At 33.8% G+C, this 9865-nt stretch overlaps 1 non-coding gene across 1 annotated transcript; it reads left to right on the top strand.

Annotated features, from left to right (window-relative positions):
* The first annotated feature begins 4775 nt into the window (after positions 1-4775).
* LOC133853105 (small Cajal body-specific RNA 14) lies at positions 4776-4872 on the top strand. The gene has a single exon (XR_009896221.1). It is a non-coding gene; the product is annotated as a small Cajal body-specific RNA 14 (non-coding RNA).
* The last annotated feature ends 4993 nt before the right edge of the window (positions 4873-9865 follow it).

Raw genomic sequence — 9865 nt, 5'->3', positions numbered from 1 at the left:
GTTTTGAGGATCTTTGTGATAAGACCTCCAAATGGTAGGACAATTAGATCTTTGTGATAAGACCTCTAACTGGCAATGCAATTTGATTGTCCTGATGCATCTCGATCATAACCATCACCATGTGCTTGAACATACAAAATAGGATTTTGTTGATGATGGCGAAGATCAATCGAGCCCTATCCAGTGGAACATCACTGTGGCGGGAGATGGGCCAGATATTTTCTAGGACTATTCAGGCCAACATACGCTGAGGAGATTGGAAAAAGCTAATAGGAATCTTGTTCTTGTGTTCTTCCCATTCATGCTTTCCGGTCGGATCAAAACAAGCCATGAGTTCGGCCATTGGTGGTTGAGCGGTTGAATCAGGAAACGGTGTGCTAATGGCATGAAAACAAGTGGAATGTCGATGACTTCCGTAATAACCTACACATTCATGAGAAATGTGGTGCCGCGCACTTTAGTTTCCAGACATGGGGTATGATGGTGCAAGCATTCAACATGTAAGTTTTTGTAGAACTTATACACGAGTCGTGGGTAGATGTTCAATGCATCGAAGATGCTCAGCCATCCATTTTGCTGAAAAGTCCGGTAGATGAAATCAAAAGGAGAAACCTCGATATGAGACCTCAAGACCCCACGGCCACAGCCGCCATTGCCTTAGACCTTTTGCGAGAGAGGCTACGACCATATAGGAAGAAGACATATCTTGCAATTTCACAATAAAAATAAAAATAAATAAATAAAAACCCAAAACCACACAAAATAGAATATAAAAACATATGTTAATCTCATGACATGATAATGAAGCAATGAGGACCAAAAAGATTGCCAAATAAGGAAGAAAACTTCACTTAGGCATTTCATCGAACACATGGTATGCATACTCTAAAGTGAACCAAAACAAACTATCTGATTATGCCAAAGTTTCCTAATGGATTCCTAACCACAGAAAAAAAAAAAAAAAAAAAAAAAAAAAAAAAAAAAATAACAATAATGTGAAACCAAAACAAACCCAATCAATTTGACTAAAACCTAGAATTGCAATGCTTCAAATCCAATAAAATCAAGAGTAAATTAAAATGTAAATCCAAAGTAGGGAAGCACATACCATGATGAATGAGAAGAGTGATGAGAAGTGCAAGAAAATCCAAACAATAAGCACCAAAAATTGAAGAGAAGCACAAATAGGGAGAAAAACTAAGCAAAAACCGGTGCTGGAGAAGAGAGAAAGCTGCAGTTTTTATAAATTTCCAATGTGTGTCCGGACATAGGGAACGCGTCTCCGGACAAGTGTTCAAAAGAGAAATTACTGACTCTTGTGTTCGGACATAGGTCAAGGCTGTCTAGACACAAGTAAGAGAAAACAAAAATTAGGTAGAAAATCAATGTAAAATTTTTCCAATGTGAGCTTTCAAAACACGCATGTGTTTATAACTGAGAAAATAGTCAAATAACAATGCAAAAATACCCAAAAATATAAATGAGAGTTTAAGTAATTAAGAGCAAAATTCTTCTGCAAAAATATAAAACTGAAAAATTTACTCAACTCATGCCAGGCTTGTAGTGTGTGAAAGCGTATCCAATAAGGCAAAAAGATCACAAATTATGTTAAAACACCTGAATTGTCTATCAAGAAAAAGAAGAAGTTTGATAAGTCAAAAGTCAAACCTTATCTTATTAGGGCCTAATCACCCTCATTTGATACACTCTCCCTAAGAAACAACACTTTTTCTTTTACTTAGTCCGTTAGTAACCGTCTCTTTCCACAATGATTTGGTCACTGACTCTTTCTATAGGGACAAGTGTAAGAACAATTTTAAGAGCATATTCAGCAGTGGACTTTTTATTCCATATTTTCTAAGAATTTATTGCTTTCATTCTTGGTGCTGTAACCTATAGAGGATGCTAGAATTTAGGGGTTCTAGGTTCAAATAGAGAGTTGGTCAATTTGACTAACACTAAAAATTTTCCCAAAAAAATATTCAAAGTAAACCAGAGAGAAAAAAACAATTTAGGAAAGTTATGAATAAGGATTCGAATGATGTAACCTAATTTGATTAGAGTTATCATGTCAAGTTTTGATGGAAAGTTTAAGATTGACAATATTTTCCTTAATAGGAGTGGGAGTGGGACACTACAAAAATTTTACCAGTTTGACGAGTGTCTACAGTACCGGTTACTGTAGACACGCGTCCAATTTGACACGTGTCTTAGGAGACACGTGTCAAATTGTACCATCTTCACAATTGGACACGTATATTTAATACTCGTGTCCAAATGGACACGTGTAATAATACACGCGTTCAATTGGACGCGTGTATTAAATACACGCGTCCAATTTAAATACACGCGTCCAATTGTGACACATGTATTATTACACGTGTCAAACTGTTATTTTTTCCCAAATATATATTAAAAAAAAAATGTGTTGTGTTAATTTTTTAAAAAAAAAAAAAAAAAAAAAAAAAAAAAAAAAAAACTCTTTATCTTATTAACCATACAAATCTGTGAAAATACGGTGTACATAACTTATATACATAAAATTAGGTTTGAAAGCTATATGCTATATGTAAATTCTATGCTTGGAATTTATACTTTTTAGGTTCCTTATTTATATATATATAGTATACTAATAAGTACGTAAACCCTAACCTAATTTACATATTGTACTATATGCATAATTAAACAAATTTGGTGCTATATATATAATTAAACCAAATAGTTCAAATTAGGGTTTAGTTTTGTACACCATCTACGTTTAGAAACAAAAAAAAAAAAAAAAAATTAAAACATAACAAAGTTGAAAAACCTATAATTAATACTATATATATAGATATGCATGCATGTAAACGGTTTAGAAACTATATACAATAACCTTGCTATTTATGGCTATATATAGTAAATGCAACTATTTTGAGAGTTCCCCGCTACATAATGAATTAAATACTTATGGTTTAGTCCCTTATATAATACATACACTTAAGGTTAGGGTTAGAGTTTATAATTATATATAGTATATACACTTAGGGCTAGGGTTTATACCTATATATAGTATATATACTTAGGATTATGGTTTATCAATATATATAGTATACACACTTAGGATTAAGGTTTATAACTATATATAATATTTACACATAGGGTTTATAGCTATATATAGTATATACACTTAATTAGGTCAATAGCTATATATAGTACATACACTTAGGATTAGGGTTTATGGCTATATATAGTATATACACTTAGGGTTATGATTTATAGTTATATAGATATATAATATATATACTTCGGGTTAGAGTTTATCGATATATATAATATATACACTTAGGGTTAGAGTTTATAGCTATATATAACATACATACTTATGATTAGGGTTTATCGCTATATATAGTATACACACTTATGGTTAGGGGTTTTAGGGTTTATAGGTATATATAATGTATACACTTAGGGCTATGGGTTATAATTTAATTCATTTTACATTTTATGAATAATAATGTCAATATATTTTCACGTGACATTATTGTACACTTTTAAATATAACATTAAATCGTAGATTGATTATAATTAGATTGTAACGATATATATATAGCCATATACACTTAGGATTAGAGTTTATGGCTATATCAAGTATATGCACTTAGGATTAGGGTTTATGACTATATATAGTACATACACTTATGGTTACGGTTTATAGATATATATAGTACATACACTTTGGGTTAGGGTTTATAACTATATATAGTACATACACTTAGGGTTAGGGTTTATAGTTATATATAGTACATACACTTAGGCTTAGGGTTTATGTACATATATATTAAATATATGTAGGGTTAAGGCTTATGTACATATATAGTACATACATTTACGGTTAGAGTTTATAGTTATATATAGTACATACACTTACGGTTAGGGTTTATAGCTATATATAGTACATACACTTAGGTATAAGGTTTATGTACATATATATATATATATATATATATATATATATATATATATATATATATATATATATATATATATATATATATATATATATATATATATATAAAAGTAGTATATACTTTTAAGGTTAGGGTTAGGGTTTAGTTTTAATTTATAGTTTACGGTTTAGTTTTAGCGCTTAGGGTTTAGTTATATGTACGGTACATACATTTAGGGCTGCATGGGTTTGTATTTTTTTTTACGTTGTTAAATTATATATATATATATATATATATATATATATATATATATATATATATATATATATATATATATATATATATATATATATATAATTATTATGTTTTTTAATTAAATACAATTTCTACAATGGGGGACGTGTATTTTAATTACACGTCTCCCGCGCGCCACCATTTTAAAATTCAAAATAATATATAGTACATATACTTAGGGTTAGGGTTAGGGTTAGAGATTTTTGCTATATATAGTACATACACTTAGAGTTAGGGTTTTTTGTTATATATAGTACATACACTTAGGGTTATGGTTTTTTGCTATATAAAATACATACACTTATGATTAGGGTTTATATGATGAGTTCTATATATATATATATGGTATAGTCATAAGTACGTAAACCCTAACTAAATTGACATATTGTACTATATGCATAATTAAACCAAATTTCTGCTATATATATGTAGACCCCCCAAAAAAAAAATTGCAACATGAGTTTAAGTTAGGGTTTATAGCTATATATAGTATATATACGTAGAGTTAGGGTTTATGGCTATACATAGTATATAATATATATACGTGGGTTTATGGCTATACATAGTATATAATATATACACATAGAGTTATGGTTTATAACTATATATAGCCATATACACGTAGAGTTATGGTTTATGGCTATACATAATATATAATATATACACGTAGAGTTAGGGTTTATATCTATATACAGTATAGGGGATTAGGGTTTATAGATATATATAGTATATATATTTAGGGTTAGGGTTTTTAGCTATATATATATATAACATACACTTAAGATTAGGGTTTATGGCTATATATAGTATATACACATAGGGTTAGGAGTAGTATATTATATATACTTATACTTAGTGTCATGGTTTAAATTTAGGGTTTATATTTAGTTTTAATTTATAGTTTATGTTTTAGTTTTAGGGCTTAGGGTTTAGCAATGTGTACATGCAGTACATGCAGTGCATACACTTAGGGTTGCATGGGTTTATATATATATATATATATATATATATTTTATATATAATTATAATATTAAAAAAATAACATTTGGAGACGTGTATTTACATACACGTCTCCAATTGGGCACGTGTACTACGTACACGTGTCCAATTGTTTGGCCAGGTGCTGCGCGGGAGTTCTCCCGCGTGCCACCTAGCCAAACGGAGGACGATTTTTTTAAAAAAATATAATAATTTTTAAATAAAAGATATTATTTAAATTATATATATATATTTATATAAAAGAAATGGGTAGCTTCCTCTCTGGAAGCTACCCATTTCTGTACGCTCTCTCTCTCTCTCTCTCTATCTCTCCGTCGAGCTCAGCCGGCCGGCGACAGCCCGTTCCGGTGCCTCTCTGCTGTGTCTCCAGCGTGGTGACCTCTCCCTCTCACCGACTGTCTCTCTCTCACCGACCCTCCCTCTCTCTCGCTCTCCCTCTCTCACAGCCCATTCCGGTACCAGCTCTCTCTCTCTCTCTCTCTCTCTCTCTTTCTCTCTCTATTGGGACGTCTCTCCGACAGCTTGGCACGGTCGTTAGCTTGATTTGCTCTGGTCAGTGTTTATCTCTCTCTCTCTCTGTTCAGTGGCCGGTTGATAACATATATATATATATATACATTTGCTAACTTATATATTGTTTCTTCACAAATTGGTCCGAATATGCAGGTATATATATAAGGAACCCTAAATCCACAAACCGGCAGCTTGGCAGTGAGTATTTTGCCCCTTATTTGTTGTATTTCATTTTTCCTTCCACATGTAAATTTGTACTAACTATATATATATATATATATATTGTAATAATTTTTATTGTAATAATTTTTGTTTGTTCTTGATTGATAATTGTAATAATTTTTGAACTGTGTTCTATTTTTTTATTGCAATGTTGCTAAATTAGTGTAATTTGTATGCTTATAATTCTTTTTTTTTTTTTTTTTTTGGGGGGGGGGGGTTTATGGACTAGGTATTTCATTTTTGCTATAGTTTGTGTTTTTGTTTTTAACAATGCTGCATGTATTTTTGTGTTAGTACACATTTGATAATTTTTTTGTGTAGGCGTTTGTATTTTTGTGTCATTTAGGGTTATATGTATTTTTATTTTTTTGGAAGCCATGTTATTTTTTACCATGTTGTGTTTTTATTGTTTTTAATTTTTTCTGTCCTAATTTTTTATTTGAGAGGTTATATATATATATATATATATATGAATGTGTTATTATGGATTACAGAGTTTTTTTGTTAGTGAAACAAAATCAAACAATGTCCGATATTAGTTTAGCGTAATAAACCAACGATGACACTTTTGAAAATAATAAATGAAAAAAAAATAAAATAAAATGGGTTTGAATAAAAAAAGAAAAAATTAAAATTGACCGTCTACTTTTTAAGAAATACCTAAACTCCAACCCTAAACTTTATATCCTAAAATCATAACCATAAAACCAACACAATAATAAACCCTTAAATAAACTCTGAATCCTACACGTTCTAAAAAAAAACCCTTACCCTAAACCCTAAACCCTAAAAAAAAAATCCTACACTTTCAAAAATAAAAACCCTAACCCTAAACCTTAAACCCTAAACCCTAAACCCTAACAAACCCTAAACCCTTAAAAAAAAAATCCTACATTTTCTAAAAAAAAAAAAAGCCTAACACTACAAAAACCCTAACCTTAAACCCTAAACCCTATAAAACTAAAACCCTAAACCCTAAACCCTAAACCCTAAGCACTAACAAACCCGAAACCCTAAACCCTAAACCTTTAAAAAAAAAAATATCCTACACTTTCTAAAAAAAAAATACCCTAACACTAAAAACTAAAACCCCAACCCTAAACCTTAAACCCCAACCTTAAACCCTAAACCCTAATCCTAAACCCTTAAGAAAAAAAAAAAAAAAAAAAAAAAAAATCCTACACTTTCTAAAAAAAATACCCTAAACCCTAACAAACCCTAACCCTAAACCCTTTAAAAAAAATTCTTACACTTTCTAAAAAAAAACTAAAACCCTAAACACTTTACCAAAAAAAAAAAAAGTCCTACACTCTTTTTTTAAAACCCTAACCCTAAACCCTAACAAACCCTAAACCATAAACCCTTATAAAAAATAAATAAATAAATAAATAAAACCATAAACCCTAACCCTAAACCCTTAAGAAAAAAAAAAAAAAAAAAAATCCTACACTTTCAAAAAAAAAAAAAAAAAACCTAACCCTAAACCCTAAACCCTAACCTTAAACCCTTTAAAAAATAAAAAAAATAAAATAATCCTACACTTTCAAAAAAAAAAAAACCCTAACCCTAAACCCTAAACCCTAACAAACCCTAACCCTAAACCCTCACAAACCCTAACCCTAAACCCTTTGAAAAAAAAAAAAAAAAAAAAAACAAATTCTTACACTTTCTAAAAAAAAACTAAAACCCTAAACCCTTTAAAAGGGAAAAAAATTCGTACACCCCATGTTGCGTGACATGCACAATTTTTTTACAAGTTTATACTGTAAGACGTATGATTTGTCTCGGTCTCTTAACCCTATACAGAGAAATATGGACAAGTCTTGAATGTCAGCACCTAGGGGTACGACACGGTATAACGACGGGTGTAAGGCGTTTATGGCATTTGCCGTTAGTAACTGTACGACCGTCGATGGCAAAATTTACTGCCCATGCAAGTATTGTCGAAATAACCAGCGTCACACTCCAGATTACGTTCTTGCCCACCTGACTGGAGGTAGGGGGATGAATCTGGGATACAATTTGTGGTATATGCACGGTGAGACTACGACTGGGTCCGCTATTCCTGGTCAGTGTTCGAGTTATCACAGTGGCACAGATACCGCTGCCTGTAGCACTGAACATGGTGAAGTCACAGAACAGGAGGGTGTGGCCGTGGAACATGATGATGACATGCACGCCATGTTGCGTGACGCCTTCGGCGTGCACGATGTTGCTGAAGCCGTCAGTACGGATCCGCAACAAGTTGACGAAGATACCTCTTGCGGGGACGCATTGAAGTACCAAGAGTTGTTAAAGACTGCCGAGAAGCCCCTTCACCCTGGTACCAAGCATAGTAAATTGAGTGCTACTGTACACATGTACAATTTGAAGTGCGTTGGAGGTATTAGTAACAAGATTTTTTCGGACATTCTCGAATTTATCAATCAGCTGTTGCCTCCTTGCGATGAGGCATTGCCAGATAACACGTATGAGGCGAAAAAGTTTCTAAGTGGCATGGGTCTGGGGTATGAGAAGATTCCGGCGTGCCGTAATGACTGTATGTTATTCTGGAAAGACAATAAAGAATTAGATTCATGTACCGTATGTGGAGAATCTAAGTGGAGGGCTGATACACATATAGATGAGGATGGTGAGGTCATAGCAGCGAGGAAAAAACGCCCGGTGAAGATCTTGAGGTGGTTTCCACTCATCCCACGGTTGCAGAGGTTATTCATGTCTGAGCATACTACGCCCCATATGAGATGGCATGCAGAAGGCCGCACTAGGGATGGCGTATTGAGGCACCCGGCCGACGGTGAGGCATGGAGATTGTTTGACATTTTACATCCAGATTTTATGGTAGAGAGTAGGAACGTCCGGCTTGGTTTGACAGCAGATGGATTTAATCCATTTGGGAACATGAGCACATGGCCCGTAATGCTTGTGCCGTACAATTTGCCACCTTGGATGTGCATGAAACAGTCGTCGCTCATCCTGTCACTGGTTATCCCTGGACCGAGCTCACCAAGTATGGATATTGATGTTTACCTTCAGCCATTGATTGATGAGTTGCTGGAACTGTGGAATGTAGGGGTACGAACATTCGATGCTTCAAAGAAGGAAAATTTTATTATGCGATCCCAGTTGATGTGGACAATAAACGACTTGCTAGCGTATGCAGATTTATCTGGTTGGCCTAACATGGGTGCGAAGGCATGCCCTTGCTGTATGCAATCGACACGTTCTAAACGCTTAAAGATCGGATGTAAATTTTGCTATATGGGGCACAGGAGATACTTGCCGCCTAAACATCTGTGGCAGCTGAACAGGAGAGCATTTGACGATACTGAAGAATTTGACAGCGTGCCGATTGTGCAATACAGAGACGAGGTCCTCCAACAGTTGGACGGAGTTGCGTTTGGGGATGAGATCGCGGGTAAGAAGAAGAAACGGAAGAAGCGGAAGAAGGGTGCAGGGAGTTCCAATGTTATATGGAAGAAGAAAAGTATCTTTTTTAGATTGCCGTATTGGAAAGACAATTTGCTTCAGCACAATCTTGATGTTATGCACATAGAGAAAAATGTCATGGACAATATACTTGGCACTATTTTGGATATAAAAGGGAAAACGAAGGACAACTTGGCAGCTCGGCTGGACTTGCAGGAAATGGGGTTGAGACCTAAGTTGCATCCGTTCACGGCCACAAATGGTAAAACGTATATTCCCACTGCCTGTCACACCATGTCTAGAGAGGACAAAGAAAATTTTCTGAAGGTTCTTCGAAACGTGAGGGTCCCGGACGGATACGCCTCGAACATTTTACGATGTGTTCGGCTCAAGGACCGTACAATTTCCGGTTTGAAGAGCCATGATAGCCACATACTGATGCAACAGCTTCTCCCAATTGCACTGCATAAGTCATTGCC

This window comes from Alnus glutinosa, chromosome 12, assembly GCF_958979055.1.
Source record: "Alnus glutinosa chromosome 12, dhAlnGlut1.1, whole genome shotgun sequence".
NCBI lineage: Eukaryota > Viridiplantae > Streptophyta > Magnoliopsida > Fagales > Betulaceae > Alnus > Alnus glutinosa.
Note: the sequence above shows the minus strand (reverse complement) of the source record. Positions and strands in the feature narration are given on the sequence as shown.